Source organism: Oncorhynchus mykiss, chromosome 19, assembly GCF_057628025.1.
Source record: "Oncorhynchus mykiss isolate SJ-2025 chromosome 19, ASM5762802v1, whole genome shotgun sequence".
NCBI classification, from domain to species: domain Eukaryota; kingdom Metazoa; phylum Chordata; class Actinopteri; order Salmoniformes; family Salmonidae; genus Oncorhynchus; species Oncorhynchus mykiss.
Window position 1 is genome coordinate 62,563,431 of NC_143040.1, and position 10,553 is coordinate 62,573,983.

The following is a 10,553-nucleotide window of genomic DNA, read 5'->3' on the forward strand; positions in this document are numbered from 1 at the left end:
CAAATGCATCACACTCTGCACAAAAGCTCACCAGTCGTTCTTTTGACTTTTTCATAGATTTGTTGCCAGCTAAACAAAGAGACAATGAATTCTCTACATTCTCAGGTGTCCACGTTGCATTCAACAGTGGCTAGTGTGGTTGTCTGCAGAGATAGGAGATGTGTGCCCTGAACCCTCTATTAGTCATAATAGTGAGGAAGCCCATACTGCATCTCGCCACCAAATAAAGGAGGCAGGTGTGAGAAAGAAATGAATGTAAACCCATCAAGAGTACAATTAGGGCCTCACAAAAAAAATCCAGACACACTCCAAAACCAACAGAACCCTGCTTTATCTTTTATCCAGACACATCCATATTTTAATTGTCAATCTACACCCCCTAACATGTAAGTCTTACTACTGGAGACCTATAAATTATTTCATTACGAAATACATATTTTCATATTTTGCAGGTGCAGATTTAGCCGAGCAGCGTCGCGTGGTTTCGTCCATTAGGCGCTCAGTGTGTTGCCGGTCTAATTCGCTGTGCCTGGAGGTGCAGGGAGCACCAGGCCTTTGTGGTCGGTGGGAAGAGAAAGGCAGTTTAACCTAATTTGATTCTAATTACTAAAACAGGAAGTCCACCTGCCACATGGACGTGAGGGCTGAGCTGTGTGTTTTCCCCTCCAAGGGTTGGACAGAATCCGTCCACTGAAATGAATCTGAAGCAGAGAGCTTGATATTGGGAGATTCTCAGTAATATTGTGCATTCTTTTGCATTGCCTGCTAGGATTTGTTGATGGTATTACAACAGCACAGTGGACATGTTAAAATTTATTTATTCAGACAAGTTTTTGTCACATAAAGCCTTTTAGATGGCATTGAAAGGTGTGTTGTATGCCTGGCTTATTCAACGCCCTTCTCCAGGTGCTATGAAAATAATTGCCATTAGTCAAATGATAGCTTGTGACTGTGTACCTGATTCCCTTACAACTAATAGCACAATGCACATTTTGAATATTTCCCCAACGATAAATATTTGAAATGCAAATACAACTCATTAGATAAGAATTTCAAGGAGCCGTGGTGTGAGGGGATGTCAAAATGTATGTTATCTGCCAAGAACAAAGCACTATTGTCTAGACGTGTGTTAAATTACCACAGGCGAGAAATGTCTAACATTACAGCTATGCCAAAAATTTACTCAGCCCTAATATCTATTTCTTGGTTGGAGCCGTACGATTTGCAGTTCAATCTTATTATTTTCAGCACTTAGGCTGATAGGAGTTTGCCAAGTGTGGTGTAAGCCTTAAGCGGGCTGCCACATAGAATTTGTGTAGTTTAAAAATGCTACTTAGATAGCTAATTAGCGCATGAGACCAAGATCAAGCTTTTAGTAAAAGGAAAAGAGATGGCGAGTGACAATGTGAGTGCAGAGTTACATGCAGTCAGTGTTGTTGTCATGATTTGAACTGATATCAATGAGAACACACCCATTTGGAGCTGGCCTGTCTTCCCTTCTGAGGTCATCACTGGCGCATTGGGTTACATGAGTCAGATCTGTAGAGAACGGAGTAATAATGAAAGTCTGATACACCTCTGACTCTCGACCATTATCTCATTATGTTGACATTGGTGACTTGTAGTTGGCTAATGATCAACAAGGGAGAGAGTTGATTCTACATTGTATGTTTGTGAAAAAGGCATTTTGTCAAAGTCTTATTTTGGGACTTTTTCTAGTTGGAATCTGCTCATTTGATATGACCACCCACACATATTCCAAAAGATTTCTCTGTCAATTTAGACAAAGAGAGAAGCACCATCCTGTGCAGAAATACATCCTTATGTTCTCTTCTTTCCATGGAAGTGACCTCTAAAACACTAGAAACTTTCACAAAAAAAACTAACTAGAAACTATTCTCTTTTGTTGCTTGGTACACCTTGGCTGCAATCAGAAATGTTTCAAAGGGGCTGATTAGTAGACTTTGCCAGTTGCTTGGATGCGAGAGGAAAATTAATAATACTGTTTGTCCTTGAATTGTAATAGCATACTGTTGGGCTTGTGTGGGCAGCAGTTCCATGAGGCAGGATCTGATTCCATTGTGTAGTCACTATGCTCACTGCGTAATAGCTTCCCCAAGGGCGTCGTTCCAAGCCAGAGTGAGTGCACCATTAACTCAAGAGCACAGGGAAAGGATACTATCCTATCTACAGTTTAAGGTCACCAGTCCACCTCATCTGTCAGCCCTTATCAGCTGACAAAATCCGCCAGTGGTGTTAATGGCAAGGCCTCTCTCTGCTTTCACTGTGTCAGACCCTAACAAGGGAGGAGATTGTTCCCTTAATGTGTCACTTCCTGTTTTGGTAAGGGAAGGAGCTGAGTAGTCCTCTCCTGGAAGAGTTAGAGATCAGAGGAATGGTTGGCCCGGAGGAGGTGTATTTCAACTGTAGGCATGTCTTGGAAACCTGATTCTTCCTCGTGGGCCCCAGTGTTCTTAGAGAGCCTGAGCTAATGTCAGAGGCTTTTCGTGTCAACGAATTCACACCGTACAGCCAGACTTGCTGAGAATTTGTGAATGTCAGAGGGATTTCATTTTTCCATCTCAGTTTTCACTCCTACAGTTATATTGATATTTTCTACTGGTTGGGAGCCCCACAATTTTCCATAAAAAGGCATAAAATTACAATGTGGTATGACATCAGCAATGGTGACTGTCACCACTGTATATTCCTGTAGCTTATTCCCACACAGACAGATTTGCACGCTGTGTGCAACTTTGATCTCCGGGTATTAAAGTCAATAGTACCCAAATGTGGTGGGGAGTAGAACAGCGGCTTATGGGGGTTTATTTTCTGCACTACATGCAGGAGGCTATCTGAGCCGAGACAGAAGCCTTGAGAGAGAGAGAGAGAGAGAGGGGGAGAGAGAGAGAGAAAGAGAAGCCTATTTGTCAGACTTGCCGCTTGTCTGAGGAGCAGGTCAAGTTCTTGGCTGAGAAAGTGCTGTGTTGCTATGGTGACGTGTGGTTTCTCTCCGTGTCCTGGGGTTAGGGCGCCATCAGCAGTATGAGTATTGCTCGAGATGCAGCCAAGATCAGGGCCCTAATCAGAAACGCTTATTTTGGGTAAAGGCGAATAGTGCCTGAGGCAATGAGAGCAATGAGAGATCAGCAAACACAGCTACGAGACAGCACAGACAGCACCGGAGCCTTGGCTAATGCAAAAATAAACACAGAGATACTGTAGATACTGGAATACATGACAAAAACGGAGCGGGTCTGCTGCAATCTGCAGGGTTTGTATCAGCTCTGATATAGGACCTGATTAAAGATTGACGAGAGGTTTCAATTTCACGGTTATTACAGTATATGGTATGTTAGGAATCAGTAATAAGTATATTGCCTACTAAATGTAGTATAATGTCCAGCTTCCATACCTGGACATACAGAGAATGATGGAACACTTCCAATTGCATAATTAACTTTCTGAATGAAAATCTGACTCACACTCTAAAGATACTGTATGTTTCAGATTTTTTTCCAGTAAATCATTGCATCAAATTAGTCTTGTTTTTACATTTTTCATGGAAAAGTTTGGCAAGAACACTGCACGCTGGGGGCTGCTGGGAGCCAAGAGCACTTTATTTCTGTTTGGATGGAAGGGTTGGGTTCAGGTTGGCACAGGCTATCTGCTGTAGTCTTTGGCACCCCTCCCCATCCCTGTCCCTCGACATACTCTCCCCCTTCTGTACACGGCCTGTACAGTGTCTCATGTGTTTGTGTGTTTGTGTGTGTGTGTGGTGTGTGTGTGTGTTTCTTTGTTTATTTATTTGGATATTAGCCTTCGCAGAAGCAGCAGCTTCTCTTGCTGGGGTCCACCAAAAAACATTAACATGACAAGTAACAAAACACTGATACATTGATAGACAAGGACATACAAACATTAAAAATACAACGATATACAAACAATACAACAACAAAAATAACACAAACAGTAAAACAAAAAAATTATGTGTGTGTTAGTGTTTCTGTGTGTGTGTTTGTCCCCTCACAGTCCCTGCCATTCCATGGGTTCTTGTATAATCTATTATTTAAAGGTAATTATGTTGTTTAATCCGTTTTTAAAGGTCATTGTGTTGTTTAATCTATTATTTAAAGGTCATTGTGTTGTTTAATCTGTTTTTAAAGGTCATTGTGTTGTTTAATCTATTATTTAAAGGTCATTGTGTTGTTTCATCTGTTTTTAAAGGTCATTGTGTTGTTTAATCCGTTTTTAAAGGTCATTGTGTTGTTTAATCTATTATTTAAAGGTCATTGTGTTGTTTCATCTGTTTTTAAAGGTCATTGTGTTGTTTAATCCGTTTTTAAAGGTCATTGTGTTGTTTAATCTATTATTTAAAGGTCATTGTGTTGTTTAATCTATTATTTAAAGGTCATTGTGTTGTTTAATCTGTTTTTAAAGGTCATTGTGTTGTTTAATCTATTATTTAAAGGTCATTGTGTTGTTTAATCCGTTTTTAAAGGTCATTGTGTTGTTTAATCTATTATTTAAAGGTCATTGTGTTGTTTAATCTGTTTTTAAAGGTCATTGTGTTGTTTAATCTGTTTTTAAAGGTCATTGTGTTGTTTAATCTATTATTTAAAGGTCATTGTGTTGTTTCATCTGTTTTTAAAGGTCATTGTGTTGTTTAATCTGTTTTTAAAGGTCATTGTGTTGTTTAATCTATTATTTAAAGGTCATTGTGTTGTTTAATCTGTTTTTAAAGGTCATTGTGTTGTTTAATCTATTATTTAAAGGTCATTGTGTTGTTTAATCTGTTTTTAAAGGTCATTGTGTTGTTTCATCTGTTTTTAAAGGTCATTGTGTTGTTTAATCTGTTTTTAAAGGTCATTGTGTTGTTTAATCTATTATTTAAAGGTCATTGTGTTGTTTCATCTGTTTTTAAAGGTCATTGTGTTGTTTAATCTGTTTTTAAAGGTCATTGTGTTGTTTAATCTGTTTTTTAAAGGTCATTGTGTTGTTTAATCTGTTTTTTAAACGTCATTGTGATAATTGACCATGATAATTGACCATCCAATGTTATACCTAGGAATTTAGCTTCCTCAACTTGTTCAATGGTCACAACTCCCGTTGGTTGTTTAGGTCTAAGAGAATGTTTTGTACCAAATACAATGTTTTTATTTTTAGATGTATTTATTATGAATTGCCCATTCTGATATATACAGTGTATATATATTTTTTTGTTTTTTGTTTTGTTTAATTTTTACACCTTTTTCTCCCCAATTTCATGGTATTCAATAGTTTTAGTAGCTACTATTTTGTCTCATCGCTACAACTCCCGTACGGGCTCGGGAGAGACGAAGGTTGAAAGTCATGCGTCCTCCGATACACAACCCAACCAAGCCGCACTGCTTCTTAACACAGAGCGCATCCAACCCGGAAGCCAGCCGCACCCATGTGTTGGAGGAAACACTGTGCACCTGGAAACCTGGGTTAGCGCGCACTGCGCCTGGCCCGCCACAGGAGTCGCTGGTGCGCGATGAGACAAGGACGTCCCTACCGGCCAAGCCCTCCCTAACCCGGAGGAGGCTAGGCCAATTTTGCATCGCCCCACGGATCTCCCGGTCGCGGCCGGTTACGACAGAGCCTGGGTGCATGGTAAGTGTGTGTGTGTGTGTGATGTTGGGTTTAAGTTACTGACACTAAGGCTTGGCTCTCTCAATCCTCCCAGCTGGTATGATGCATTTTACAAAGTGAATTATACCAGCTGCATTTCTTATATCGGCTGTTACATATGTTGAAAACTTGATTGCTGACATGAAAAACATTTTGGGACTATATCAACAATGGACTAATGAAACAATTACCACGAGATTGGATGACATTTTCCTTTAAACCTCAGGCACTTGACCCCTATCGGCCTGGGTCTGTCACCTGGGCTGGTCACATGTTTTCCAGACCTTTGGGCGTGCTCCACCTCAGTCTTCATATGATCCATCTGCAGCTTTTCACTGATCATTTTTCTTACTTTCTCCACAGACTCCGCCCAGTTCTCATGTGAAGACTTTTCCTGTTGTTGTATCAACTGCTTGTAGAATCCTTTTAGTTTGTTTAAAAGATCCCTCACGTGTGATAGAGAAACACTGTCCTCTCCATTACTCCCGCCTTTGGCTTTGGATCCCTGGACAGATAGTAGCAGCAGCAAATTATGAGTGTAAAAGTGTGTGAGTGTGCGTGTGTCTGTGTTGTGTTGTGTCGGTCTGCGTGTGTGTGTTATGTGTGTTAGTCGGTATGTAGTGTATGTGAATGTGTGTGGATTTTGTAGCCTAGTGGATAGAGTGTTGGACTAGTAACCAGAAGGTTGCAAGTTCAAATCCCCGAGCTGACAAGGTACAAATGTGTCATTCTGCCCCTGAACAGGCAGTTAACCCACTGTTCCTAGGCTGTCTTTGAAAATAAGAATTTGTTCTTACCTGACTTGCCTAGTTAAATAAAGGTCAAAAAAATAAAATAAATGTAGTGAGTATGTCTAGTAAGTGTGCATATATAGTCTAGTGAGTGAGCATATGGTGTGTGTATATATAGTCTAGTGAGGTCCTGGATGACAGGGATCTCGGTCTCAGTGATGTACTGGGCTGTCCTCATCACCCTCTGTAGTGCATTGCGGTCAAGGGTGGTGCATTTGCCACATCAAGTGGTGATGCAGCCTGTCAAGATGGTGCAGGTGTAAAACTTTTGGAGGATCCGAGTGCCCACGCCAAATCTTTTCAGCCTCCTGAGGAAGTAGAGGAGCTAACGTGCCCTTTACAAGGCTGTGCCGGTTTGTGTGGACCATGTTAAGTCCTTAGTGATGTGGACACCAAGGAACTTGAAGCTCTCGACCCGGTCCACAACAGCCCCATCAATGGTAGCTAGTAACCAAACTTTTTCAATAGAACACTTTTTTAGTGTCCTTCAAAACAAAAAAACGAGCTCTCTCTCATTTTGCATTCAACACGTGAGTATCAGATGTGCATGTATGTTTGTGCATTTACGCATTTGTGTGCACGTGTGAAGGGCTTCCCTTAATCATGGTCAAATATGTTGTATCCTATCTTTGACGGTCCAGGGGCCAATTGGAAAACGTCCCCCCATCACTTGAAATGTACTACTGAAGCTTCGTCCCTACATCAATCACATGCAGTCATGTGGACTGGTTGATTACAGTGTGATGGAATGGATGTGTGCTGCAATTTAAGCAATGACACATTTCAGGCACTAGCAAGAATAGCAATTACATGTCCAGTAGCAAATCCACCAGATTTGGGATGTACTTTCGAAAACTGTTCACTGAAATGAACCCAAGTTCCATAAAATGTCATGTCATGGGACTGAAGCTCAAAATCTTTGGCACTCTGAAGAGAAAAAATACTGCATCTCTGTTGATAATATGCTAGAGGTTAATCTTTCAGTTACAGAACTTACAACTTGAGAAATGTACTTAAAGACGTCAAGTAAGGCCCGCCAAGAGCCTATTATCATCTTTCCTCAATATTGCTTACGCTGGGCAGCAATTTGCCAGGTTGTCTCTCCTCAATTTTATTCGTCATATGCTTCATAAACAACAGGTGTAGACTAACAGTGAAATGCTTACTCAGGGGCCCTTCCCATCAATGCAGAGAGAAAGAAAATAGAGAAATAATAGAAAAGTAAAACACGTTACAGTGAGGGAAAAAAGTATTTCATCCCCTGCTGATTTTGTAAGAAATGATCAGTCTATAATGTTAATGGTAGGTTTATTTGAACAGTGAGAGACAGAATAACAACAAAAAAATAAGAGAAAACGCATGTCAAACATGTTATATATTAAACGCATTTTAATGAGGGAAATACGTTTTTGACCCCTCTGCAAAACATGACTTAGTACTTGGTGTCCGTGTGTTTTGGGTCATTGTCATGCTGGAATACCCATCCACGAACCATTTTCAATGCCCTGGCTGAGGGAAGGAGGTTCTCACCCAAGATTTGATGGTACATGGCCCCGTCCATCGCCCCCTTTGATACGGTGAAGTTATCATGTCCCCTTAGCAGAAAAACACCCCCAAAGCATAATGTTTCCACCTCCATGTTTGACGGTGGGGATGGTGTTCTCGGGGTCATTAGGCAGCATTCCTCCTCCTCCAAATATGGCGAGTTGAGTTGATGCCAAAGAGCTCCATTTTGGTCTCATCTGACCACAACACTTTCACCCAGTTGTCCTCTGAATCATTCAGATGTTCAATGGCAAACTTCAGACGAGCATGTATATGTGCTTTCTTGAGCAGGGGGACCCTGCGGGCACTGCAGGATTTCAGTCCTTCACAGCATAGTGTGTTACCAATTTTCTTGGTGACTATTTTCTTGGTGACTATGGTCCCAGCTGCCTTGAGATCATTGACAAGATCCTCACGTGTAGTTCTGGGCTGATTCTTCACCGTTCTCATGATCATTGCAACTCCACGGGGTGAGATCTTGTATGGAGCCCCAGGCCGAGGGAGATTGACAGTTCTTTTGTGTTTCTTCCATTTGCGAATAATCGCACCAACTGTTGTCACCTCACCAAGCTGCTTGGTGATGGTCTTGTACGCCATTCCAGCCTTGTGTAGGTCTACAATCTTGTCCCTGACATCCTTGGAGAGCTCTTTGTTCTTGGCCATGGTGGAGAGTTTGGAATCTGATTGATTGATTGCTTCTGTGGACAGGTGTCTTTTATACAGGTAACAATCTGAGATTAGGAGCACTCCCTTTAAGAGTGTGCTCCTAATCTCAGCTCGTTACCTGTATAAAAGACACCTGGGAGCCAGAAATCTTTCTGATTGAGAGGGGATCAAATACTTTTTTCCCTCACTGTATAAGGTCCGCCTACATCTGCTACCGGTAGAAAATAAATTAAGCAAATATCACCGGATACCACAGTACAATTAACATCAAGTTTTCATTTCACCTTTGCAAACTGACTGTCTCGCTTTATGTACGGTTGAAGTCGGAAGTTTACATAGACCTTTGCCAAATACATTTAAACTCAGTTTTACCACAATTCCTGACATTTAATCCTAGTAAAAATTCCCTGTCTTCGGTCAGTTAGGATCACCACTTTATTTTAAGAATGTGAAATGTCAGAATAATAGTAGAGAGAATGATTTATTTCAGCTTTTAATTATTTTATCACATTCCCAGTGGGTCAGAAGTTTACACTCAATTAGTGTTCGGTAGCATTGCCTTTAAATTGTTTAACTTGGGTCAAACGTTTCGGATAGCTTTCCACAAGCTTCCCACAATACGTTGGATGAATTTTGGCCCATTCCTCCTGACAGAGCTGGTGTAACTGTCAGGTTTGTAGGCCTCCTAGCTCGCACACGCATTTTCAGTTCTGCCCACAAATGTTATAGGATTGATGTCAGGGCTTTGTGATGGCCACTCCAATAACGTGACTTTGTTGTCCTTATGCCATTTTGCCACAACTTTGGAAGTATGCTTGGGGTCACTGTCTATTTGGAAGACCCATTTGCGACCAAGCTTCAACTTCCTGACTGATGTCTTGAGATGTTGCTTCAATATATCCACATAATTTTCCTGCCTCATGAGGCCATCTATTTCATGAAGTGCACCAGTCCCTCCTGCAGCAAAGCACCCCCACAACATGATGCTGCCTCCCCCATGCTTCACGGTTGGGATGGTATTCTTTGGCTTACAAGCCTCCCCCTTTTTCCTCCAAACATAACGATGGTCATTATGGCCAAACAGTTATATTTTTGTTCCATCAGACCAGAGGACATTTCTCTAAAAAGTACAATTTTTGTCCCCATGTGCAGTTGCAAACCGTAGTCTGGCTTTTTTTTTATGTCAGTTTTGGAGCAGTGGCTTCTTCCTTGCTGAGCGGCCATTCAGGTTATGTTGATATAGGACTCATTTTACTGTGGATATAGATACTTTTGTACCTGTTTCCTCCAGAATCTTCACTAGGTCCTTTGCTGTTGTTCTGGGATAGATTTGCACTTTTCGCACCAAAGTACATTCATCTCTAGGAGACAGAACGCGTCTCCTTCCTGAGCGGTATGACGTCTGCATGGTCCCATTGTGTTTATACTTGCGTACTATTGTTTGTACAGATGAACATGGTACCTTCAGGTGTTTGGAAATTGCTCCCAAGGATGAACCAGACTTATGGAGGTCTTGACTGATGTCTTTTGATTTGAAATACATCCACAGGTACATCTCCAATTGACTCAAATTATGTCAATAAGCCTATCAGAAGCTTCTAAAGCCATTACATAATTTTCTGTAATTTTCCAAGCTGTTTTAAAGCACTGTCAACTTAGTGTATGTAAACTGCTGACCCACTGGAATTGTGTTACAGTGAAGTATAAGTGAAATAATCTGTCTGTAAACATTTGTTTAAAAAATGACTTGTGTCATGCACAAAGTAGATGTCCTAACCGACTTGCCAAAACTATAGTTTGTTAACAAGAAATTTGTGGAGTGGTTTAAAAACTAGTTTTAATGACTCCAACCTAAGTGTATGTAAACTTCCGACTTCAACTGTAAATATATAAATG